Source organism: Notamacropus eugenii, chromosome 2 (genome assembly GCF_028372415.1).
Source record: "Notamacropus eugenii isolate mMacEug1 chromosome 2, mMacEug1.pri_v2, whole genome shotgun sequence".
NCBI classification, from domain to species: domain Eukaryota; kingdom Metazoa; phylum Chordata; class Mammalia; order Diprotodontia; family Macropodidae; genus Notamacropus; species Notamacropus eugenii.
The window spans coordinates 28,512,320-28,539,962 of record NC_092873.1 but is presented as its reverse complement, the minus strand read 5'-3'; the positions used below and the strand labels follow the sequence as shown (position 1 = coordinate 28,539,962).

General features: G+C 43.2%; 1 protein-coding gene across 6 annotated transcripts in view; it reads right to left on the bottom strand.

Annotated features, from left to right (window-relative positions):
* LOC140524814 (golgin subfamily A member 3-like) overlaps positions 1–25,732 on the bottom strand; it is a 68,302-nt gene extending 42,570 nt beyond the window's left edge. For 4 of the 6 annotated variants that reach the window (XM_072639608.1, XM_072639613.1, XM_072639609.1 and 1 more), the window contains exon 1: positions 25,355–25,732. The gene's annotated coding sequence lies outside the window, so the exon portion shown is untranslated. The remainder of the gene's footprint in view (positions 1–25,354) is intronic. The other 2 variants (XM_072639614.1, XM_072639616.1) reach the window with 1 other exon arrangement.
* Between the last annotated feature and the right edge of the window lie 1,911 nt (positions 25,733–27,643).

The following is a 27,643-nucleotide window of genomic DNA, read 5'->3' as shown; positions in this document are numbered from 1 at the left end:
AAAACCAAGTTTAATACACAAACCAAAAACAGAGAAATGCTTGAGTGCTTACTATCATGTCATATGAGTACACATCTCATACAAAATTGTTTGGTTATCTCACACTAGATCTGTGGTCTTGTTAGTGTAGAGAATTGCATGTATGTGAGCTAGGTCCAGCTCACTGGGAATGTGTATTACAGAATTTTCTGGGGAATATAGCAATGAAGTGACTTCCTCAAGGGCACACAACCAGGAAGTGTCTGAGGTAGGATGTGAACTTAGGTATTCCTGGGGCAGCTTGGTTGCAATGTATAGAGTCCTGGACTTGGCGTAATAAATGTTCTGTCCACACACAGGCCTACCAGAAGCTGACACCCACATGTAAAGGGATTTCTTCTCTTTCTCCTGACACCATGAGGACACAGGTGGACCCAAAGGATTGTGCGCATGCCACCTGCACTACGTGAACAAGCCAGCTTCCAGTCATACTTCTTTGGTGCTGATCTGTAGGGCAGCTGCTTTCCACTTTTCTACACTATTGCCCTATATGTTTTCAGGCTATGGAGTCTGTTGTGCTCTCTGCATTGCAGCCATCTATCAACATTGGCAGAATACTGCTATTGACAAAGGGCTCTTTGGTTCAGGGAGAAAAGGTCCCACAAATCAACCAATGACGTCTAAAGGAATTAAAATTAAGTAGTTAGGTAAAGGAATGCACTGGGAGAAAGGGAAAGGGAAAGGCACAATGAAGTAAATTGCCTCACAACAGAGATTCAAGAACGAGGTTTTACAGTCAAAAGGAAGATTGGGGAGGTGGCAAAACCTTTATTTTAAACCTTCACCTTGAACCTTATTCTCCTCTGAACTGGCTCAGGCAAGGAATAGCATAACAAGGAATAACTCAGTTAGGTATAGAAATCCATTTCACACTATTGGAAAATAGGAGGGGAAAGGGATAGGAGAAGAAGGAGAGAGGTGGAGGCAGGAATCAGAAGCATATCGTGTTCAAGGAGGGATAAATGTGATACAGGCTCCTGGAACCTTGGTTATAAAAAGGTGAAGAGATCTTTTGGTGTTACAGAAAACGCTGGACTAGGTGGTGATGGGGAGATGGACACAGTCTATCTATAAAGCCTGAGTGCTGGGGAAGAGAAAGTTCATAATTTGTTATATTTGGAAAGTTCTCAGGGAAACCCTTATCTGGTGGAGAGATTTTGAAAATCATACAAGATTTGGTACTTTGACATTTGGCACTGCAGTGCCACAAAAGAGGAAACTGATTTTGAAGAAAAAAAATTTTTGATGGAAGAACAAGAAAAGCATCCTTCAGAAATGTTCATTTAGCTGTATTGGGGTCACCAAACAGGAGAAATAGCGTACACTTCTTTAAGAAAAATGAGGGTATAAATGGTGAATGAAAATTACAATTGTGTCAAGATGAAGTTTGTAGCAGAATTGACCGAAGATAGAGGATTTCTACATAAAGACAGCCAAGAAGTTCCTCAGTTGAAGATGACTTGGATGAACATGCAGATCTGATGATGTCTCCCCCACCCCCTAGACTGCTGTATGAGATGAGACTTCTAAATGTACAATTTATTGTTTATCTTTTTCTGTTGGGTCTCTGTATCTGTCCTTACCAAAGCGACTGCTCCCTTTGATTTGTGTATGGGTTGATCAACCTCTTCCCTTTCCTCATTTGTATATTTGTTCAAAATAATCTATACTTACTTAAAGGGGAGATGGATGAAAGGAAGAATGTGTATAGTAGAGTGAGGGAGCATTCATCAGAATGGAGATAGATGTGGAAACAAGATTTGAATAAATAAAAGAGGATGGATTGGGAGGAATGAGTACAATTTTTCTTTCCACAGACCTTATGTACTATACGGAATGAAACCAAAGTGATCCAGGCCAGAGAGTGTTTTGACTTGCAAAGAAATGCAGGAAAATAAAGTGATTGTAGAAGATACTATCAACAACAATTAGTACTAGATTATTTTCTAGCAGAGGAAGAGGGAAATTTGAGATATATCACGATGATATTTGTTTCCCTAAGTTCAGAAGAGCCACCAGTAGAATGGGAGACATAAGGAAGGAGTTATGTTTCATAGAGAAGATTACAGGCAAAGCATGGGTCCAACTGGTTTGGAACTTGTTTTGACGTTGGAAGGCAGCTAAGTAGAATAAACATGAAGTATAGCTTGGAATTCTCATGAGTATGAAGCTTACAAATATTGACTTCTCCTCCTCTAGGAAAGGTAAATGTCCATTTTCATGGTCATACATAACTTGTGGCAGAAGGGGGAACATGGTACTCGAAATTGTACATCCTGCACTACCCAGTCAATGGGGAGATAGGGGAGGATCTTTATAGTCAGGTAAAGGTTTTTAAGGCTTACTTTTGTTTCTGGAGGGTGCTATCTTCACCCCTCCAGAGTGGGAATAAGTTATTTCTCATGTTCCTGCCTCAGAAACAGGTGTTTGGCTGAAGTCAGAAGTCTTTCATTATCCCTGGGCCCAAATTTCAGCTACCCTTACCTAGCCTCTCCCTCCATTGTCTTATTTCCAGGGAACCTTCAGCTACGTCCCATTCTTCATGCTATCAACATGCTTTTCTCTTGGTTTCTGCTGTCTTGACGCTACTCACCGAAATTACTGGTCACTCCCTTCAAGACCTCCCCTAAACCCCTCCTCCACTCACCTGAAACTACTTGACCATGCCTAGATCCCTATCACAGTCTTTCTGAACATAAGATCCAACTTGCGTCCATGATAGTGAAGGAATATTTCATATCCCTTGAATAAAGTAAGTTCACTCTGTCCTTTTGGTGACCTCTCAAGGAATATAACATAGGTGAGTCAGCCATGTATTAATGTTTTGGGAACTAGCCACTCCTGGAACACATAGATAATACTTGGAAGATTTGGCTAATCCTCCCAGTATATGACTAATTAACTTATATCTTGTGACCCCTGTATGATATCTCCCTGATGGACAAACATCTGTATTCCCATGGCCATGTTCCCGACCAGCTTGGAACAGTGTGCGGAGCCGTTGGCAAAAAGCCGTCTTTGTCTAGGTCCCTATAAAATCTCCTTGCTTAGTGTAAGTTCTTGGAATCTCACCCACGGAGAGGACGCTCTGCCTGGGACTACTTGCTCCCAATTCAGACCCTGAAAGCTGTATCCCGGGACTCCCCAGGTGAGAAAATTCAGGTGTCGGTACTTTCCTGAATTGGTGATGTTTTTCTATTTCCTCTTATATCTATGTTAATATTGCTATAATTATATTGGTATTAGGCTATATTAATTATTTCTGCTATAGCTCTAAACTGTTCATGCATTTGCCTTTTCTGTAAATCAATAAATTATCCAGCTTCTTCTTCTCAAATGGGTCTTATTGTAGGTGCGAATCTGAACCATAAATTTCCTTAATCACACAGATAGTGCCCGGATTGCATCTGGGCCTTATCCGCAGGGCTCAGGTTCTAACTGCCCCACGTGTAAGTCACAAAGACACAGATTCCCAACAAGTCTACTGCAAATGGGAGACCTATAATCATCTTTGTCTTTGACTGGCAAAGAAGGTTTGGTTCAATTTCTCCGGGAAGGACAGGGGTTGCTCTTTCAAGTTCCAACCACCCCCAAACCTCAACATAATGACTTGCCCAAGGTCATATAGCAAGGAAGAGCCCAGTGCAGGATTTCAACCTGGCTATTGTTGCTTTTACAATGAAAAGTTTCTAACAGCATTTACATCCTGCCTTAAGATTTCCACAGCACTTTCTGGAGCTCACCTCCTGCTTTCCTCCCCATATTCCTGGCACTTAGATGCTGTGAAAGTTTTTGAACATATTTTTCACTGACGTATTAGGAAATGGTGGCTCAGAGAGCTCAGGGGGTCCTGCCAGGCTGAAAGGGGGCGACAGACCCTCCCACATGGGAGGCTGCCTCGCTGCTTCTGGGCCATCTGAAGAGTAGCTGGCAGCCCTGGGCTGAAGTGGATCTCAGGGATGAAGGCAAGGGCCTCTGACGTGACCCCTGAGGCAAGGAGACAAGAAAAGCAGGAGTGTTCTTGTGATTCTGAGCACTCAGCTGTAGGCACGCTATTGTACTAAGGATGCTAGGCTGGGGCAGAAGGAAGGCAGATCACTGGGGCCTCCATGGTCTCACCTTATCTGTGTCCCCTGAGTGCCAAGGATGGAGGGCACTGGGCTAGGCGAGGTAGCTACTGTGTCCACCAATGCCATGGCACAATGCCCTAGTCCACTGTTTCCGGAAGTGAACGAGACAGCAGACCAGCAGAACGACAGACAAAGCACCCAGCAGCTCCCAGACCAGTGCTGGCCACTTTCCTGACCCCTTGTCCCACAAATCAGCCCCCCCCCCCTCGCCTCCCACCGCAACGCCCCCAAATTTCCCTTCTCCCACCACATCGTCACCCGGAAGCACACTGCCTCCCACTGAAGCTTACACTTCTACTCAGTCTCCGGCCCCCTTGGCAGCTTCAGGGTCACCAGCGTCCTTCAAGAGCCTCCATTCTGCCTCGTCGATGGATCGTGAAGACAAGTGAGATCTCCCAGTGAGGAACAGGTAAGCAGCGAATGTTCCAAGTTCCCCAAGACACAGGCTCAACCTAGGCACTGGAATGCCAGTGCCTACAAGCCCTCAAGCCCCATGCCCTCAGTCCTGGTGAGATGGGACACAATTACTGACCTAATCAATCCTACCCCATGAATGGATTGCAGACAGTTCTGCCCAACCTAGTTCAATGGATTCCACTGAACCCACCCCACTGTTCCCAGTCCACCATAACTACTAACCCCAGGGGCCTGGTCACACAGGAGCCTCCTTTCCCACCTCAGGGATCCCTCAGTCAACTGAGCCCCCAGTTGAATTCTCTAGGACCATCTAAGACAGGTCAGATCTGATCAGATTTTCCCATGTCCTAACCCTCCTAAGGCATGATGATGATCTCTATACACCCCACTTGAGTCCAACTTATTGAACCCATCAGGGGAACCAAGGGGTTCTGTAACAGCAGTATCCTCATCAGGAACACCACTATCATTAGACAAAGGTGCTGGAGGAGGAGAAGCTCACCTTTGGAAATGGGGACTCAGAGATGGTTCGCTGGCCAGATCTCTCAACCAGGGCTCTTCTCTTTTCATTCCTTATGTATCCTGTACATAGCTTGCTTTGTATAGCGTTATTTGCATGGAGTCTCCTGTGTTAGAATGTGAGCTCCTTTCAGAGCTGGCAATGTCTTTGGCCTCTTTCTGTATTCCCAGTGCCTCACCCATTGCATGCTGGGCATCCTGATGCATATTTGGTCACTGGACCCAGAAAGTTCAGCAGGAGAAAGTGAGGTTGGTGAGGCTGTACAGCCTTCCCTCACTCAAAACAAAGTCAGCTGCAAGTCGTGTCATCATTTCTCTGACGACATGGTCTTCTAAAACTAAGGACAAACACAGACCTGTGAGTAGATCTAGATGTCTTAATGGGGGTTCAACTAGCTGGGTACCTCAGCTCATCTTCTAGCTTTTGTTGACTCCTTCCGTCTCCTCTCCAAAGGAAGGTAAATTTGGATGGTCAGTGGGTCACTAGTTAACGTGATGTTAACAGAGCATATTTCTTTCTCTCTTCTTTCTTTCTTATTCTTTCTTTTTTCTTTTTCTTCCTTCTTTCTTTCCTTTCTTTCTTCATTTCTCTTTCTTTTTTCTTTCTTTCTGTCTCTCTTTCTGTCTGTCTTACTTTCTTTTCTTCTCTCCCTTCCTTCCTTCCTACCTTCCTTCCTTCCTTCCTTCCTTCCTTCCTTCCTTCCTTCCTTCTCTCTGTCTCTGTCTGTCTGTCTCTGTCTCTCTCTCTCTCCAAACTTTAAACCAAGTGCCCTCATACATGGCACACCAATAAGTCCCTGCCCAAACTCCACTTAATATTTTTCTGAACTTTTCTGACAGAAGAGTGATTATCAGTAGTCACTTTTGCTGATTCCTTCCAGTGAGATTTACTCATTTTTTTTTTCTTTTGCTCATTAAAGGGGCCATTCCTAGATTATTTCTTAAGGGGACCTATTCATTAAATGTGCATAACCACTCTCTGAGAGAGTCCCTGAATAGGACTTAGCAGAAAAGACCAAAATCTTCCATTGCATCCTGGCCAATCTCCAGTCATCATCATTAATGTCTGGTCACAGGATCCAGAAGACTTAGGAGGAAAAGGTGAGGCTGGTGACTTTGCACAGCCCTCCCTCATTCAAAACAGTGTCTAGTGCAAGTCATGTTATCATTTCTCTGTTGTCCTTCAGAGGCCTTGGAGTCCAAGTCTTTCAAAAACAAAGGACGACCACAACAGGTAGAGTTTCAATAAAAGCCCTGGTTGTGTGGAAGAAGGTGCAGTAGGACTGCCAAAGAGAGTGAGGGGAATTCTGTTTTAAAGGGCTTGATCCATGACTGGGCAAGTTGGGAGAGTACCAACCCTTGGTAGCATCTTTCGAGTTAGGTAGATTAATGTTTGATAGAATTCACTTGTGAATCCAGGTGATTCTGGGAGTTTCTCTTAAGGACCTCATTAAAAGCTTTTTCAATTTCTTTATTAAGATGGGACTAAGTATTTTATTTTCTCTCCTGTTGGTCCGGACAAATTACATTTTCGTAAATATTCACGTCTTTCTCTAAAATTATTTCATATATTGATATATAACATCTCCTTTAAATTGTTTTAACTTTACATTAATTAGTGATAAAGTGATGTTTGCATTTTGTTTTTTAGGTAATATTTATCTTGAAATATATCCATCTCCCTCCTAGAGACTTCCTTTAATATAAAAGATTCAAAAACGTATAGCACAACTAGCCAATACATCAAAAAGTTTTTACATTAAATGCATTATTTCATACTAAATTTAATACTAATATTTCATACTAATAATTATTTCATACACTTCAACATTCCAATGAAGGGAGGGAAATAAATTTCAATATCTATTCTAAATGAACAAGAAGGTCATTAGTATTTCACAGCATTCAGCTCAATTTGTATAGTAGTTCTTGACATTCACATTGTTAAATGATTGTGCACATGGTTTAAATGGTTCTTCATATGTCAGTTTCTATTGGAACCTATGTCTTCTCATATAAAGAAGGATGATCAAGGAGCATATGGACGCTGAGTTGGGGCATTTAGCTACATTCCTAGCCTAATTCCTCAGGCTTCCCAAAGAGGTTGAAGGCAAAGTCCTGGGTAGCTGAGTCCTTCAGTTAGGCTGAGCAGAGAAGAAGTGGAGATTGTGTCAGGGCAGTGGCTTACTCACGTGCTTAGAAAGTGCATGTCCTCCCTGTGAGTGCTTGCAGAATGTTTGTGTCTTCTAGGAAGGGGCTGGACACTGTCTGACGTTCTGTTGGCCCTTCTGTAGACACCAAGAAAGGGCTTGTGTCCCCTCCACCATCTGTTGGCATGGTGCTGGGAGCAGTGAAAGACAAGGCAGCTGAATTTGCCTCTGCTCCTGCCCGAGTATCCCATAATAGTATGGCCTTCCAAGGCTCACTAGATCCTTGGCTGACTGTGGGCTCTGCTGGATTCAAGGAACGTGGGAGGTTTACGGGACAAACAAGAGGATTTCTCAGGTGAAGCTGATATTTCTATGACAAAATCTACTGATCCTCTGGGTGTCTCAGATCTGAGCCCATTTGTGATCATGGCCGCAATGAGAAGTGTACCCCATATGGGAGCTGAGCCTGGAGGGATTTCTATGCTAACTGTCTTTCTTACAGTCTCAGAAACAGAATCTCTCACTATGGAGCTAGGCATGAGGATGCTGGTAGACTGTTTTCATTTGCTTGTCACATTAGACTCACTAATCCATGAACTGTGCTCCTGGAGAATACTACAAGCAGAGGAGTTGGTTAGTATGTGGACAGGTTTGGTGTTATTCTCATAGGGATATACATTTCCTCTCAGTGGGATTCTTTCATTCCTTGGGATAACACCCAATGACCTGAACCTCGCTTTCCTCTCCAATGCACATCACAGGCACTTCTTCCTGTAGAGTACTCTCATCAGCTCTGCTCTGGCCCTGAAGCTAAGCTCTGGCCATTTCTCCTCGAACGTCATTACTGTCCTGATGCCCACACTAAAGACTAGTCTTGCAGGATTCAAGCTTAGTCCCTAGAACGTCTGCCCTGGACTTCCGCGATCCCCATTGGTGTGTCACCCTACTCATCTATTTTTTTTTTTTTATCAAATTCAAGGTCATGCTTCATTTCACTCTCTCTTGTACACGGGTACACTTTCATCCCCCGGATCCTCTCCAGATCTGAAAATGTTACCCAATCCTGTCTCTCATTCTTCTCTAATGTCATGTGTCCATGTACTCCACTTGTTCCCCAGGTAACACTCCTTCATGATGTATAACTCAGTTGCATCTCACTGGCTACCACTCCTTTCTATGCCTTGTCTCCCCCATTAGATGCAAATTCCTTGAAGGCTTACTGCCAGAGGAGCTCAATTTCACAGTTTCCCTATCTTTGCTGATATAAGCTGTGACCTTTGACAATGCAGAGATAAGGTTCCCAATAAGGCCAGTGTCCACTGCAAGGGCAGTGTGACCATCTAGGGCAGAAATGCATTTGACTTTCAAGCTCCTGGGTAGTTTTCTGTGGTGCTGGAACAGTGACTTCAGCAAGCATTTTGAAAAGAAAAGTAGCAGCACTGGTGCCTCTTTCAAGCAAGTGCTCACTTGGCCCAGTGGATAATGCTTAGTCAGCGTGTGTCCACAGGACTAGTGCCATGTGTTATGGGGTTTTCTGAAGGGCAATCCAAGGTGAGATAGGTCCTGCTGGGTTCTGTCCATGAGATGGCACCATTGGAATCCTGGCCTTCCTCCAGCCCTGAGATCAGAGTGGAATCTGATAGAGTAACTGTGTTAGTGACCTCGATTGCAGTACAAGACAATGGACATTATGTGTGAATCTCCTAAGGGGCTTTGGTGATGATAAATGAACTTTGAATTTCAGAGAGGATGGTCTGGGACACAGCAGACACACTTGAACCTCATCTCATATGGACAGGAGACCCTGCAGTCCCCCCTCCTACCCATTGCCAAGTAGAGGAAGGGCTTATATCCCTGGCAGTCAGAATGACCTCAGGACTTATTGGAGTCTCTTGGGCAATTGTTGGAGGAGGTATGGCTGAGCTCAATTCAGCTGCTGTGTTGAGCCCTGGAGGAGTTGACGTGATACTTATTATCATCCTGCATGGAATCATGCTCTCTGTAGTCAGCGGAACCTCTGAGCTCCCTTCTGCCTGCATGTGGAACAATATGAGCACCAGTCCCAACAAAATTGAGCCAGTCGTGTTCACCAATGAACCTCCAGGATTAGTGTTTGAGAAGAGTTGATCTTCAGTAGATGTGGTGGTCGATGGTTCAGTTGTGCTTTTCTCTGACACTCTACTTGGGAGATCAGGGCTGAGAGTGGCCACAGTCTGAGAGGGTCAATATCTGGGATTTTGGTGATAAAGGTGAGACTTATGGTATCAGGTCTTGGGGCAGGTGAGCTAATGTTCACTGTAAAGGGAATCGTTTCAGTTGAATTTAGGGAAGTTGAAGAAGAGAGTGTCCATGGCCATGCAGGGGTGGCATCTGTCTCAGTGATGGTGAGATCACTGGCGTCACCTTTAGTAGGTGAGGGAGAAATTGTGCTTTGTCCAGGAAAAACCATGCAACTGCTGCTGGTGGTAAGAAGCAGGGTTGAGTTCACTTGAGCTCCTGTGCTGTCACTCTGGAGCCACAGAGATATCTCCAGTCATCTTGACTGTGACAGTATGGACTTTGCTCCATTGTGGCCAAAGGGAGAACTCAGGTCCTCTCTGAGTGTCCAATTGGGACTGCAGATGGTTAGCCGCAATCACCGGTGGAAGGGAGCAAAGAGTGGTACCTAACCTCCTTGGTTCTTCTCCCAAAAGGGAAGCTGAGGACATAGGAGATCCAGGTAAAGGAGTGATCAGTGAAGCACCTTTGTTACTTTCTCCCACTGTACCCAGAAGCCCTTGGTTCTAGTGGTCTCAAAATAAAGAAAGCCCACATCTGTGACCTTGCTGCTGAGGATGACACTTGGGCTTTCAGTTCCAGGAATATTCAAGCTTATGGCCTTGGACTTGTAAGTATCCCTCAGAGAAAATGACTGGAGACAAAGGGGCAAAGTAGACATAATATCTAACAATCCTGGTCAGATCTGTAGCTTCAGCAGAGGTCAAGGACTAGAGGACCTTTGTTTTCATTCCAGGCAGAGCCCCATCAATGCGGGTGATGGAGTCAGCAGGTGCTGGTGAAGTCAAAACCAAGGATGATTCTGTTTCTCCTTGACGCCTGACCCTGGAAGTAGTTGGAGTGTGTGATGGAGTTATGTAGGCAGCTGACTCTGGCCTAGACCCTCACAAAGGACTTGACATGGAGTTAGCTGTGCTCTCAGCCAGAAGAAACATCCCTGGGATGGTCTGATGGTCTTCCACACTGATGTGCTGCGAGAGGCCAAACTACCATGTCAATTTGCACTGTCATCTAGTTCCCTACTAACCTATCTGCAAAACATGAATTCCCACCAAAAAAAGCACCTTCAGTTTTTCATTCTTTCCCTGATAATATTCTTCCTTAGTTCTTCCCTTTTTCTCTTCAAGTTCATTGAGATAGCTATTTACAAAAGGTGTTTCCATTTCCATTTCTCCCACTCCCTTTTTATCTCTACAGTCTGGTTGCTAAGTTTCATAAGCAAAATGAAATTGTCCTCGCTAATGTTACTATAAAACTCGTCATTGCAAAAAGAAATGACCTTTTCTCAATCCTCATTCTTCTTCATCTCATTGCAGCCTTTCATTCCATTCTCCTACTTTCATTGATATTCTCTTCCCTTTAGATTTTTATGACAATACTCTCCTGGTTCTTTGGCTGAATCCTGTCTCAATCTTTTTTGCTACATTCTCACCCAAGTCATCAATGCGAATTTTGGGTATTGTATATTAGGGCTCTGAGTTGGGCCCTTGTTTTTTCTTTTTCTAGGAGATTTTGTAAGCTCCTGGAAATCCGTCCTGAGAACGGTGATTCTCAGATATACTCATCTACCTTTAGCCTCTCTAGTGATCTGCAAACTCATTACTCCTTTTGGACAACTGCCTGTTAGAAATCTTGAACTGGTTGTCTTGTCCGTATCTGAATCGCAACACATCCAAAACTCTACTCATTTCCTTTCCCTCCCAAAATTCATTTCGTCTCAATTTCCCAGTTTCATGCACTCCCCATCTTCCAATCACCCAGGCTCACAGCCCGGAACTACTTACTTTCACGCCCAAACCCATATCCAATCTTTTGTTAAGGAATATAGGTCTTGCTCTCTTAACACCTCTCCTATATGCTCCTTTACTCATATGACCCTATCATCCTCCTGGTGCAAGCCCACATCACCTCATTCCTGGACTATTGCAGTACCCTTCTTGTGGATTTTCTTGTCATAAGACACTCTTGTCCATCCTCTACTCAGCCACCAAAATGATTTTCCTAAAGCTCTTGTCTGACCATGTCATTTTACCATTCAATGAAATATAATGGCTTCCTGTTCCCTCAAGAATCAAATAGAAAGTGCTAGTTCACATTCAGAGCCTGTCCCTCCTTTTATTTGTCAATCTAATTGTACTTTACTCCTGCATTCTGCCAGTGACACTGGCCTTCTTGCTCTTCCTTGCATTGACTCACCATCTCACAACTCAATATATTTTTACTGACTGTCTTCCATCCCTGGAGTCCTTTCCCTCTGTATTTTTCTGGCTTCCTTCAAGCCCTTGTTAATCTTCCCCCCTTACTGTAGAAAGGTATCCTCTTCCTGTCTGTAGGAAGATGCGATCTTAATAGACATGATGCCCTTAAAAGCTAAGTGCATGCAGTTCTTTAATTCTTACGACCTCACAGAAGTGGGAAGAGATGAAATGGGAGAGCTCTCCCGATCACCATTAAAACAGTATAGTTTCCTTTTCAGAGACAAATGAAACAGTATAGTATAGATAGAGAGGAGGTAAATGTTGCAATATATATAGCATGTGGGGAAAGTACCAAAACAAAGTATCCTTATATAGAAAATGATCCTATTTGTATTTAGTCTCGAGAAAAGAAAATTCTCAAATTTGTAATAGTAAATTCACAAAAGAGAACACAGAAAAGATCAGAGCATCTATAAATATTAGCTTAAACATAGTTTAGTAAACCAAAACAAATATGGAGAGATTTGAAAATGATTCATCTTACGTAAAACAACAAAGCTTTACTGGGACTTCACTACAAAGCATTTCTTTTTTTTTTTTTTTTGAAACGTATGTCAATGAAAGTTCTCATTTGATTTCAATAAAGGTATTACTTATACAAATAATATGATAAATATAAAATAATGAAAACTTCATCACTTAATCAGGGAAATTCGAAAACTTTAAGAAGAGCCCTCCCAAAATCCCTTACAAGGTTATTGCTGTTGCCATAGTACTATTTATGATTGGCACCTTTCACAATGTCATAGGCGCTCTGCTATTAGCTGGATATATCAGCAAAGGTGGGGCAGAATGAGTCATTTCTGTTCTGGTAATTGAAATTCTGGTATTCCTGCCAGGATTCTACCTTTTGTGCATTGCCTACTATGTTCCCAAATGCTACACGGGCTACTCTTACAATGACATTCCAGATTTTGATGACTAGAGTCTACTTTGGTCCAGAAAAAAAAAAATTTGCTTTTGGGAATAAGCTTATCACTGAAAAGCTGAACCCATGGAAATTTAAATACCAGTGGGTCAGAGAATTCTCTAGTTCTCTAGCAGTTACTTTACCAAGGTCATTGCTAGGCTCTATGGGGTTATCCCAAAGATGTGAACTGAGCTTGCAATTAGAGAAATAAGTTTCCTTACCTCCTGTTCTGAGATAAGGTTTTTGAGGAGGCAGCTTTCCCATACACATATACAGATACATATTTTCCAAAGCAGTTGTGGAAAGGAGAATAGAATCATTCAAAAATTTTTTTTGGTAAGACATGTCCTTTTTAGTCTGAGGTTCATCATCAGGTGGGCTTGATGATGACGAATTTTTCTGTTGCAGATTCTTTTGGAGACTGTCAACAGAGTTATAGAGAAGTAGCTGGATTTCCCTATCTGAATACATGTGTGTGTATATGAATAGATGAATACATACATATATGTGTATATTCACATGTACATATACACACAAACTTATATAGTAACAGGAATTTGGTGAGGAAATGGCCAAATAATGGTTTGGTTGAAAAGAGACTGAATCTCTCAACTGTAAGTTGAAAATGTTGACATTTTAGCTTTTATTTTTGGAAATAGTTTGTCATTAACAACATGATTTGTGTCAAATAGAATACGTAATGTGTTTAATTTTATTTTGTTAAATAATTATTTGAAAAACTCCAAATGACTCATTTAACCCATGAAGCTATTTTTTCCATTGTCCTCCAGTAGAACACATCTCAGTAAAACTAGGCATAATCGAATGACAATCCACGATCATTCCAACTTGCTTTTTGAAGTGTCACACAAATTAGGAATTTTGAATGTCTAAGAAGAGATTTTGCAGTTTTTCATCTTCCTGATATTCTTGCTAGGCCTTATATGTTTCATGAAGGCTTGATGTCTATACCATGGGGCATTTTGTCCTCTGATGATAAGGATGTGCCATGCTTTTATCATTATTTTAATTTTTTTTACCAGTTGTTAGTATTGCTAATTTTTTTAATGAAAAAATAAGGTTGGGGTAATCATAATTTAGTTGTTTTATAAATTGCTTTATTAGTACCTTTTGCTGTTTTCTTATTGTTAAGAGATACAGACTCAGTCACTTGAAGTCTACTCTTGGCCAAAGTAGGCTGATTATTTCATTGTTGCAGGGAGTGAGTACATTTAAGAGAAGTTAAAATGTCAAAGTCAGAGCTCTAGATTTAATACTTGTAAAACCTGTGCCTTACATTGGACATTTAATAGACTTGATTATCATGTTGCATTTCAGTCTATGAATCACATATAGAATATATCCTCTACTATCTTCAATTCAGGACACCAGCGACCAGATTCCCACTGGGACAATTGGCCAGAAATCAAGACACCCTCTCTCACACACAGTCAACCTATTTTTCAAGAAGAGCCACTGCTGTACCTAAGACATCTGCAGGAGTGAACGTGGCAACCAGGAGCCTGTTGCTCGCCTTGACTTCAGATGAAACAACAGCTACCTCTGACTCAAGTACTCCTTTACAAACCAGCCTGACTGGGAGACTTTCCTCTCTTCTCCCAATCATCCCATCTAGAGCACCAACAACTACCATGGAGAACTCCAGTATGGGATCAATATCTATAGCAATTCCACCAGATGTCCTCTGTACAACTGCCTCAGCTTCAGGGATGGGCACCAGTCCTCCTGCCTCCATGTCCTTCTCTCCTTCAACTTTCAGGAGAAAACCCTGCACCAACTCCAGGACAACCTGAGGTCACTACCCCAGAGAGGTCAGACTCTCAGATGTGAAGAGAATCTGGCTCAGCTGCCCAGCACCATCCTGGTATAAGGATCATCCCAATACATGTTTGTCCTTGGCACCCACAAAAGGGATATCTGGGCCCATAACATTGTCTGTTACCTTTGTGGAGAATATACTCAAACCCCACACAACTCTCAAATATCAAACACATTCCTTGAGACCTCCAACTTTTACAAGGCCAGAGACAACATTCATTGTTGCCCTCCATGATGTAAGACAGGGAGCCAACCATTCTACAACTATCCCCTCACCCAACACGACAAGAGCCCAGACAAGCCAAACTCTACCTCCTACCAATGAACACAGGGAGACTTTGCATTCTGAGGAGCCAGCCAGATAACTTGGACCAGTGACTGGAGATACATCTTTTCCTCCTAGTGTTAGAAGAGATCCATGGAAATTCCAAAGATCAGGCACTATTTTCCTATAAAATTTAGAACAGGAATCCTATTTTTAAAAGTATCATTATGCTTTAAGCATTAATTATTTTTATGTGATACTAACTCTGTTTTTTAAAAATTGTTTTTGTTTCCCTACTAATTTTTTATTTATCTCAGTATTTATTTTTTACCCTTTAATAACAATTCTTGCTCTGTGTCCAAAATTGCAGTTTGTGTAATCACTGGCTTTTATTTGTGGAAGATGAATAGCTTCGTACAGTCTAATAGCAGTTCCCATTATCTATGATTTTTCACATATGCAATGGGTGCCAGTTCTGAGAAATATTAAACTGGGTAGCAATTTTGTATAAAAAATTTTAAAATGTTATGTATAGTATAGATGATCATGTGTTTTAATCTAGTCATTCCATACAAGAATTTAGTGTAGTTGGAGGAATTCAATGAATTATGCCAAATTTACCCTTCACAACTTTACATTGGCTTCTTTAAACTTTACATTTTCATTAAAAAGTTTACCAAACTTTAGTTAGATTTATTTTTACAAGGTACTTAATCTTATCTAATAAGGGAAAAAATGGATTTCTTTTGCTTTTTGGCTTGATTTGCTATTAGCAATTTTGAAGTAATTTGCTTTGCTCTGGAGTATTTTTTGTAGCGTATCCGTATATACATATACAAGTGTGTATTTTTGTGTGCATACGTACATATATATACATATATATACATATATATGTATATATATATATGTATATATATATGCATGTGTATGAATGAATTTACCTATGTAGGTCTTCCTTCCAGGTTAAAGAATGAAATGAAATGGAATGACCTGCCTTCCCTTTACAAAAGTGAGCCCTTTCACCATACAGTATTCACATAAGTGGGAGAACTATCATACTTTCTATAGTTTAGCCCTTTTCTGTCCTATGACTGCAACCAGGAGTGTAATTCCTATCCTAACAGAAAAAGGAATTTCTTTGAAGACTTGGCAAAGAGAGTTGAAGATGTGAAGGGTAGTTCTCAACCTTATTTTTGCTATTGTTTTGGCTTTAGGCAAACAAGGTCATTGATGTCAAGTGCTTTTACCAAACCTGACAAGCATATCAGTGCTTATATCATTCTTTTTTGAATTAATTAATTTATTTAACTTTTAACATTCATTTCCACAAAATTGTGGGTTCCAAATTTTCTCCCCATTTCTCTCCTTCCCCCACCCCAAAACGCTGGGCATTCTAGTTGCCACTATCACCAATCTGCCCTCTCTTCTAACATCCCTCCCGTCCCTTATCCCCATCTTCTCTTTTGTCCTGTAGGGCAAGATAATTTTCTATACCCCATTACTTGTATTTCTTATTTCCCAGTAGCATAAACAGTACTCAACAGTTATTCCTAAAACTTTGAGTTCCAACTTCTCTTCAACCCTCCCTCCCTACCCATTCCCTTTGGAAGGCAAGCAATTCAATATAGGCCATATGTGTGTAATTTTGCAAATGACTTCCATAATAGTCGTGTTGTGAAAGACTACCTCTATTTCCCTCCATCCTATCCTGCTCCGCATTGCTTCTATTCTCTCTTTTGATCCTGTCCCTCCCCAAGAGTGTTAACTTCAAATTGCTCCCTCCTCCCATTGCCCTCCCTTCCATCATCCCCCCCACCCTGCTTATCCCCTTCTCCCCCACTTTAGGTATTGTAAGATAGGTTTTCATACCAAAATGAGTGTGCATTTTATTTCTTCCTTGAGTCAAATGTGATGAGAGTAAACTTCATGTCTTTCTCTCACCTCCCCTCTTTTCCCCTCCACTAAAAAGTCTTTTGCCTGCCTCTTTTATGAGAGATAATTTGCCCCATTGCATTTCTCCCTTTCTCCTCCCAATATATTTCTCTCTCACCGCTTAATTTCATTTTTTTAAGATACGATCCCATCCTCTTCGTTTCACTCTGTGCATTCTGTTTGTGTGTGTGCTCATGTGCGTGTGTGTGTCTGTAATCCCACCCACTACCCAGATACTGAAAAGCTTCAAGAGTTACAAATATTGTCTTTCCATGTAAGAATGTAAACAGTTCAACTTTAGTAAGTCCCTTCTGACTTCTCTTTGCTGTTTACCTTTTCATGCTTCTCTTCATTCTTGTGTTCGAAAGTCAAATTTTCTTTTCAGCTCTGGTCTTTTCATCAAGAATGCTTTAAAGTCCTCTATTGCATTGAAAGACCATTTTTTTTTCCCTGAAGTATTATACTCAGTTTTGCTGGGTAGGTGATTCTTGGTTTTAGTCTAGTTCCTTTGACTTCTGGAATATGATATTCCAAGCCCTTCTATCCCTTAACATAGAAGCTGCTAGATCTTGTGTCAACCTGATCGTATTTCCACAATACTTCAATTGTTTCTTTCTAGGTGCTTGCAATATTTTCTCCTTGACCAGGGAACTATAGAATTTGGCCACAGTGTTCCTATTAGTTTCTCTTTTTGGACCTCTTTCAGGAGGGGATCTGTGGATTCTTTCAAAATTGAAAAGATGATGATGTTTAGGTTCTTTTTTTGATCATGGCTTTCAGGTGGACCCATAATTTTTAAATTGTCTCTCCTGCATCTATTTTTCAGGTCAGTTGTTTTTCCAATGACATATTTCACATTATCTTCCATTTTCTCATTCTTTTGGTTTTGTTTTGTGATTTCTTGGTTTCTCCTAAACTCATTACCCTCCATGTGTCCCATTTTACTTTTGAAAGAACTATTTTCTTCAGTGAGCTTTTGAACCTCCTTTTCCATTTGGCTAATTCTGGTTTTGAAAGCATTATTCTCCTCGTTGGCTTTTTGAACCTCTTTTGCCAACTGAGTTAGCCTATTTTTGAAGGTGTTATTTTCTTTAGCATTTTTTTGTGTCTCCTTTAGCAAGGTGTTGACCTGCTTTTCATACTTTACTTGCATCTCTCTCATTTCACTTCCCAGATTTTCCTCCACCTCTCTAACTTGATTTTCAAAATCCTTTTTGAGGTCTTCCATGGCCTGAGCCCATTGGGTGGGCTGGGATACAGAATCCTTGACTTCTGTGTCTTTCTCTGATGGTAAGCATTTTTCTCCCTTATCAGAAAGGAAGGGAGGAAAGACCTGTTCACCAAGAAAGTAACCTTGTATAGTCTTATTTTTTTCCCCTTTTCTGGGCATTTTCCCAGCCAGTGACTTGACTTCTGAATGTCCTCTTCACACCCACTTCACCTCCAGATCCACCCAGCCAGCGCCTGGGGTCTGAGATTCAAATGCTGCTTCCCAGCCTCAGGGCTTTCGGAGGGGGCGAGGCTGCTATTCAGTGTGAGATTAAGTTCAAATGCTCAGGTAGGGGCAGGGCTGCCACAAAGGGCTTAGTTCCCTCAGGGGGTTTATGCAGATACCTTCAACAATGGATCCAGGCTCCTGCCTGCTTGGGGAGCCCCTGTTCGTTTCTGCTCCCGCTGCTGCCTCCCAAGGGGGCCCGAGCTATGGAGACTCCCTACTCCCCTCCTGGCAAGCCAAAAAGACTCCCTCATTCACCCTGGCGCCTGTGGCTGGAGGGATCTGCAAGGCTGCTGGAGACTCCCTCCCCAAAGCCTGCCTGGATCTGCTCCTCTCGGTGCGTCGAGGCCAAGGTAGGGCTGAGCTGGGCGCCGGGTCCAGGGCGCGACAGACCTTTCCTAGGTTTTTCAGGGCTTTCTGAAACAGAAATCTCCTCCGCTTCATTGTTCTATGGCTTCTGCTGCTCCAGAATTTGTTGGGAGTTCTTTTTTACAGATATTTTATGGGCTGTGGGTTCAGAGCTACCATACGTGTGTCTTTCTACTCTGCCATCTGCACTAATTCTTCTTAATCCAGTTGTATCCCATCCCTATCAGCTGTGATTAGGGTAGGATTTCATTTTACTCATAAAAGGGAAAAAGGGAAAAGGGAAGCAGGGTAAAAGAGCCTGGGTAGATAGAGATATTCCTAGGAGGGCACTGATAAGAGAGGGAAAGGAATTTAAAAATGTGTTGATATACATCTGAGAAATAACAAACTTAGTTATGAGTGGTAAAAGAAATGAGAACGGAAGGAAGCAAAACAGCCTCAAATGTTTATTGTTAGGGGAAAGATGAAGAAAGTGAAAGATAAGTGGGTCAGCCATCATACTACCTGAGTGGCACTATGTGGGGAGGGCACCTTGGTTGCTGTGTATTTTAGGGAAGAATATAACCACAAAGACAGGGGCGACAAAAGTCTGTGACAACTTTCAACCTCACTTCACCTGTAGTTGCTGTTAGCAATTACAACATTCATCATTCTGGGAATGTCTCTATCCATGGTAATTACAGTTAATCTTCCAACTAGGCAATAATTATCTAGTTGCCATACCATGCAGGATCAACGGGCTAGGGTTCACTTCTTTCAGCACGACTGAACACAGTGAAAAGTATCTCAACCTTGAAAAGGGACTAGCATTTTTCAAACTGTACAGTGACTGGTTGTATGTTTTTGTATTTCTTCAGTTTTAGACTACATTTGTATATTAAACAAATAGGTTACTACACTCATTTCCGTTATCATTACTCTGCTGAAATGCTTTTTAATAACCATCTCAACAAAACAATATATATTTATGGGAAGGGCAAAAGTTATTATATTAGTCTGCAAATCACAGCTTATGTATCAGAACAAGGTCAATGAGGATAGCCAGACAATCATGAAAGCCTTTGACTTCAGCCATTTCAATGAGCCAGTACCTCAGCTGCTTTAACCTATGAGGCTGTTCTCTCTCATCCATTCCTACTTTGGGCCTGTAATTGTGAAGGCAGCGCTTCACAAGGATCATGCCAATACTGGCATTTCTTGGCTTTTAGGATAAGCGAAAATATTAATTGAAACTCAATATATAGTTATCACTCCTAATTTTGAAAGGTAATGAATGACTAATGTTGGAAATTACATTCAACATAGGGGTATGGTAACAACAGGACAGCATTTCGTTGTTTCTAAGAACACATCTAATAATTTGTGTATATTTTCAACAATTATGAAAATGTACAAACGTAGATTGGGGCAAATGAATAATGCGCTGGGAACCATCAAATGCCCATCCTGGATTCCACAGACTTCCAATGTTTCACAGACAAAATAAAACATATATGTCTTTTATAAATACACTTGGAACTTAATTTTCCCATGGATAATTTCTGTGACTCATGTTTAAAGATCCCCTTGCTTGCGTCGTCAATTACCCTCCAGAAAGGCAGTACAGCACAGGGGAGAGAAAGCAAGCCTTGGAGCTGGCAAGAACTACCTCTGACTCCCACTGGCAGTGTGACCTAGGCCAGTCACTTAACCTCTCAGGGATCTAAGTAACTATCTAAGATTCTAATTTGCTGAAAGATACTGGCCTGCAGTGCAAAGGGAGTTCCCTATAGCATGACACCATATATCCAGTCCATACCCCATGAGAAACTCAAACATACACATTTAATCGGATAGCTATATTAGGTATGCTGAGAGAGTAAGGAAGCTGATTCTATAAACTACACCTGAAAAACCGGTCACCTTACACTTACCACAGCTGCTCTTCCAAACCTTTTCATCCCTCCTCAAAGCTCCCATATTTCACTCTGCACCTCCTCAGCTAAAAATCTTGTCTCATATTTGGCTGAAAACAATTGAGGCTATTACTTGAGACCACCCTGTCCCCACTTCTTCTCATCTAACATCATCCAAATGCCTTCTGTCAGTATCTCCTCCTTCATTCATCCCACATGAAAATGCTTTTTCAGGGGGCGGAGCCAAGATAGCGAAGTAGAAAGACGCACATACACATAGCTCCGAACCCACAAACCACAGAACGGCTAGAGGGGACCAACCCAGGGCGAATTCTGCACCCAGAGACCACGGAATATTGGAGCAAGGGAGATTTCTGTTCCGGAGAGACCTGCAAACCTCTCGCGGGGGGTCCTTCGCGCCGTGGACTAGGCGCCGGGACTGGGAGCAGAGGGCAGCCCTGTCGTGGCCGAGACACCGTGAGGAAAAGATCCGAGCAGGCTACGGGACGGGATCTCCAGCAGCGGCACAAGACCCCCCACCAACAGGTGACTGACGGGGATAGGTGAGAGAGTCTCTTTGGCGGGTCGAGAGGGGAGTGGGGTGCCCCCATGGCCGGGCCCCCCCCAGGAGATAGAAGCTGAGAGGCGGCTACAGACAGGAGCTCCCCAAACGGGCGGGAGCCTGGATCCATAGTGGAAGGTCTGTGCATAAACCCCCTGAGGGAACTGAGCCAGAGAGGCGGCCCTGCCCCTGACCACCTGAACTTAATTCTCACACTGAATAGCAGCCCTGCCCCCGCCAAAAACCCTAAGGCGGGAAGCAGCATTTGAATCTCAGTCCCCAAACGCTGGCTGGGAGGACCAGGATGCGAGGTGGGTGTGAGGAGAACATTCAGAGGTCAGGTCACTGGTTGGGGAGAATGCCCAGAAAAGGGAAAAGAAATAAAACTATTGAAGGGTACTTATTCGGAGAAAAGACACTTCCTCCTTTCCTTTCTGATGGGGAGGAACAATGCTTGCCATCAGGCAAAGACACAGAAATCGAGGATTCTGTGTCCCAGCCCACCCAATGGGCTCAGGCCATGGAAGAGCTCAAGAGGAATTTTGAAAATCAAGTTAGAGAGGTGGGGGAAAGACTGGGAAGAGAAATGAGAGGGATGAGGGAGAAGCATGAAAAGCAGATCAGCTCCCTGCTAAAGGAGTACCAAAAAAATCTTGAAGAAATTGGCACCTTGAGAACTAGCCTAACTCAGTTGGCAAGGGAGGTGCAAGGGGCCAATGAGGAGAAGAATGCTTTCAAAAGCAGAATTAACCAAATGGAAAAGGAGATTCAAAAGCTCACTGAAGAAAATAGATCTTTCAAAACTGGAATGGTACAGATGGACGCTAAAGACTTTATGAGAAAGACCGATATCTCAGAACATAGCGTGCAGATTCGAAAAATGGAAGATAATGTGAAATATCTTATCGGAAAAACAACTGACCTGGAAAATAGAATCAGGAGAGACAATGTAAAAATTCTGGGACTACCTGAAAACCATGATCAAAAGAAGAGCCTAGACATCATCTTCCATGAAATTATCAAGGAAAACTGCCCTGAGATTCTAGAACCAGAGGGCAAAATAAATATTTAATGAATCCGCAGAACACCGCATGAAAGAGACCCAAAAAGAGAAACTCCTAGGAGCATTGTGGCCAAATTCCAGAATTCCCAGGTGAAAGAGAAAATATTGCAAGCAGCTAGAAAGAAACAATTCAAGTATTGTGGAAATACAATCAGGATAACACAAGATCTAGCACCCTCTACATTAAGGGATCGAAGGGAATGGAATAGGATATTCCAGAAGTCAAAGGAACTAGGACTAAAACCAAGAATCACCTACCCAGAAACACTGAGTATAATGCTTCAGGAGAAAAAATGGTCTTTCAATGAAATAGAGGATTTTCAAATTTTCCTGATGAACAGACCAGAGCTGGAAAGAAAGTTTGACTTTGTAACACAAGAATGAAGAGAACCATGAAAAGGTGAACAGCAAAGAGAAGTCATAAGGGACTTACTAAAGTTGAACTGTTTACATTCCTACGTGGAAAGACAATATTTGTAACTCTTGAAACATTTCAGTAACTGGGCACTGGGTGGGAGTACACACACACACATGCACACACGCACACATACATAGAGAAAGAGTGCACAGAATGAATTGAAGAGGATGGGATCATATCTTTAAAAAAAAATTAAATCAAGCAGTGAGAGAGAAATATTGGGAGGAGAAAGGGAGAAGTTATATGGGGCAAATTATCTCTCATAAAAAAGGCAAGCAAAAGACTTATTAGTGGTGGGATAAAGAGGGGAGGCAAGAGAAAAACATGAGGTCTACTCTCATCACATTCCACTAAAGGAAAGAATATAATGCACACTTATTTTGATAGGAAAACCTATCTCATAATACAGGAGTGTGGGGGACAGGGGTACAAGCAGGGAGGGGGGGAAGATGGAGGGGAGGGCAGGGGGAGGAGAATGCAATACGAGGTCGACACTCATGGGGAGGGAAAGGACCATAAGAAAATAGAAGTAATGGGGGACAGGATAGGATGGAGGGAAATATAGTTAGTCCTATACAACACAACTAGTATGGAAATCATTTGCAAAACTGCTGGAGATGGAAGCTCAATTCCATGTGGACAGCCTCGGGCGGGTAAAGGTGGGAACTTCTAAATCTTAGAGTTCTCACGAGGCCCCCCCAGGAAACGACTGGGAATCGAGGTGAACCGAGCTATCTCGTGTATTTCCGCCTCTTCCCGTGAGAAACGTGATGGGAGAGAGCTCTCCCCGCCCTCGAGATTGTCCCGGACCTGGGCACACCTAACAGCACGATATTCAGATGCAAACTATGCGGCTGGAGAGCTTAAGTAGGATCAGGAAAGCCAGAAAGTTCTCTTGGGCGGAGGGGCCACGTGTGAGGACAACAAGGCTCCGCTTTTCCTCTCTCCCCTCCCCCTCTCTCCCCACTTACACTTCTACTTCCAATCTCTTATTATAAGATCTTTGCCTCCTTGGGAGATTCTTCGCTCCCTCCTAAGGAAGAATTCCCCTGCACTTGTAACTAGACCCTGAAATAAAGCTCAACCCTTGTTCGACTCTGGAACGTCCTTTCTCTCATACGAGCATCCGGTTTGGCCAACCGAAGACCTCCGATAGAGGTAACGTAAGACTCGGGTAGCCCACAGGCCTCTAGGCCTGGCACAAAACTAAACAGATTTGGCCTATATTGAATTACCTGTCTTCCAAGGGGAAGGGGTGGAGAGGGAGGGAGCTAAAGAAGTTGGAACTCAAAGTGTTAGGACCAAATGTAATGTTCTTACCACTGGGTAACAAGAAATACAGGTTAAGGGGTCAAGAAAGCTATCTGGCCCTACAGGACAAAAGAGAAGACGGAGACAAGGGCAGGGAGGGAGGATAGAGGAGAGAGCAGATAGGTCACAGGGGCAATTAGAATGCCTGGGTTTGGGGGGGAGGGGATAAAAGGGGAGAAAATTTGTAACCCAAAATTTTGTGAAAATAAATGTTAAAAGTTAAATTAAAAAAAAAGCTATTAGACAAGTCAAGGAAAGAGGAAAAAAAAAAAAAGAAAATGCTTCTATAGGTCCAACTCATCGCATTCTATCTTATCTCCTCCAGCGTATCGCCCCTCTCTCATTCCTATTCTTGCTTTCTTCAATCTTTCCCTGCCTAATGGCTACTTCCCTCCTTCCCCATTCCCAAAAACATCTTTACTTCGTCAACCTGTCCTCACTCTCATCTCACATTTCTCTTGGCATTTTTGCCTAATTTGTGCTCTAAGAGGATTCCTGAAAACACGTGTCTCCACTTCCTTTCTGGACTCTTTCTTTTAACATTAGTCTGGCTTGTAAAATCTCCAAAGATACCAATGATGCCTTAACTGCCAAATCTAATGGTCTTTTCTCATTTCTCATCCGACTTGATCTCTTTGAAGCCTTGTCAAACTAGAACACTTATCTGCTTGATATTCCCTACAGTCTTCGTTTTGTAACACTAGTTTTCCCCGGATCTCCTCCTAAGTATCTGATCCTCTCCTTCCTAGCCTCCCTTGTAGATTACCATCTCCATTCGACTGACCTCCTAGCAAGCAGAGACAGCCTCCAGATTTCTTTCTATCGGTTGTGATTAGCTGGGTGACTGACACATAGAACGCGATTAATAAAAGCAGAAATTTCTTTTCTGCCTTGTTGCTTTTACATTCCACATACAGTGACCATATTTCTCCAGATGGGGCAGCTAGGTGGCCCAGGGGATAGGAGTGTTGGCTTTGGATCAGGGAGATTCATATTCCTGGCTTCAAATCTAGCCTTAGGCAAATATTCGTTGTGTGGCCCCGGGCAAGTCACTTAACCTTATTTGCCTCAATTTGCTCATCTGTAAAAGGACCAGGAGAAGGAAATGGAAAACCACTCCAGTATCTGTGCCAGGGAAATCTCCCAAAGTCTTCCCAGAGAGTCAGGCACAACTGAAAGGCTGAAAACAACATTTCACTAGAACAGGGTAACATTTGCTCCCACCTCACCACTGAGGAGGCGGAAGTCAGCTGGAGGCTGGCTAAAGGAAAAAGTGAAGGAGTTTCCCTTCATTCAAAATGGGTAGGGAGGAGGGGGAGGGGACGCCAGTGGTCACGATTGGGATCCACTCTCCAGCAGGCAGAGCCTGACCCTGCTCTGTCCCAGATGCTGAGGGGAAGAGCTTGGCCAAGGGGTAGCCGAGGCACAGGCGCCCCCGTGGAGGGGGGGGTGTCTGAGGCTGTTCCTGGGGGCCTTCCCTTCACTCTCCCCCACCGCCCTCTCACCTGCCCTTTTTATCCAGATCGTCGACTCCGGCCTTTTCGTGGAGCAGCAGTTCCTGCACCTTCTTCACATCCCCAAGCTCGGCAGCTTTGTGTATCTTATCGAGGTCCTTGACTCTGATGATGTAAGAATCCGGGCCGAAGGGTGGGACCCCGCTGTCCCTGCGCGGGGGGAGGAGGAGGAGGAGGAAGATGGGGACACAACGCTCCTCCTAAAGATGTTAGAAATGTTCTTCATGTTGGCAGGGGGTCACAGAGAGGGTGGGGGAAGTCACGAGGAGTTCTCCCTTGATGTATTGGCCTCCTCTGGGCCCTCGCCTATTCTCCAAAAAGAACGTCAACCGCTCCAAGTGAAGTGACTCCTAAGCCAGTAACAGCAAGGAATCGATCCTAGAGACGGCTGTAGCCCTAGCAACGCCTCGAGGGGGACCGAAATGAGCACGCGTTCTCCAGATGCAGGAGTCACGCGCATGGGCCCAACGGTAAAGCTAAGCCTGGGCGAGTGCACACGTGCCAGGTCAGTTAGGTCTCCGCGGGAGGGGTCCACAGCTCAAGATCGCGAGGGTGGCTGAGCCCTGGGCTGGCTGCTTCCTGTGCTGGAGGTTCTGTGGAGCCTGGAGCTGTGACAGGATGCATAGAAGACGGGGGAAGGCGATGGGGGCCAGGTGAAACCTAAGGGGAGGGTGGGGCATGTGGATTGGGAGGAACTGGGTTCGAACGTCGAATCCTGGACCCGCTCTGTTGTTTCCATTTGTGAAGGTGGGCAAAGCACTTCCTCTCTGAGCCCCAGTTCCTTCTTCTGTACAACGCAGACTTCGGTCTTGATAACTTCCCAAGTGTCTGCCAGCCATGAATAATTCTGTGAAGCCCAGACTGAAAGCCAGCTCCATTTTGGTGCTCTGATGTCTGATGGACGCCCTGGGACAAACGCAGTCTAGGTTCCTCTCTCCTCTGATTCTCCCTTCAGGAGGACAGGGCAATGATTCCTCTGGGACAGGGAGCCTGGCACAGGGAGGGTGGAGCTGGCCTTAACCAGGTAGCCCTGGGTTCGAGCCCAGCCTGTGCAGAACTGCAATTGCCCTATTGATTCTTTTATTAGAGTGGGGGCTGAGGGAGTTACAGCAGTTGTTTGGGAAAAGATATGTCAGGTTCAGCTGATTATAAGTAAGGCTAGAGTACAGAATGAGACTATTTTTTTTTTAACATGGCCAATGCAGAAATTTATTTTGCTTGACTTGACAAGCACATAATAGGAGTTTTGATTTGGTTTCTTTCTCAATGAGGAGTAGGGCAATTGGACGAGAAAAGGTAGATATCTTTCTGAAAAAAGCAATAAAATAAATTCTTCAAAATGTACCTAATACATACCTACATGAAAGTGCTAGATTATTTGCACAGAAAAAAAATGATGAGACACAGGAGGCCACAGTAGATAGAAGGCTAACCTTGAGTTCAGGAAAATGAGAGTTCAGGTTCTACCCTGCCATATTCAAACTGTATAACCATTGGATTGTCATTTAACCTTTCAGGGTTCTGAGGCAGCTCTCCTAAAAGCCCCTAAGATTGCGGATGAGTTATTGAATCTACGCAAGTGGAAGGAGTTAACACACCTAGAATTGCTAGTAAAATCCCAGGTCTGAAAAAAAATGGAAAAGAAAACAAAAGGGGAATAGTGCATGACAGGTATTCAGAGAAAGATGGGAAAAAGTATGTGGACTAATTGAATTAAGTGAACATAATCAGGAGGACAGCACAAAAAAGGAAAATCACAGTGGAAATGAAACGCCCAGAGACAGTAGCATTGTAATTCTGATGACTAAGCTTCGAGATTAGTCCAAGAGATTTAGGAAATGAAGCTTGCCTTCCCACTCTGTGGAGATGAGGAACTGTGGGAGCAGAATGCCACACAGGTCGTAAATGTCTGAGGCCATGTGACCTAAGAGCTTCCTGACTCCTAAAGGCCCAGTACTCTACACCATGAGCCACCTAGTTGGCTCTTAGACAAATTGGGTTCAGTGACTTGCTCAAGGGCACACAGTAAATGTTTGAGGCCATTTGAACTCAGGTCTTCCTGACTCAAAACCCAGCACTCTATTCACTTAATCATCTAGCTGCTTCCCCCTGCTGAAGGTAGTAAATGGCTATTCCTGTCTTCACATGGGAATCCTGTGATGACAGGAAAGATCTATCCATGATCAAGAGCTTGGTTGTCAGATCAGACTTTCCACATGCTACCATTTCCACAAAGGACAAGACTGCTACCATGAAGGTGGAACAATTTTGGTTTTCAGC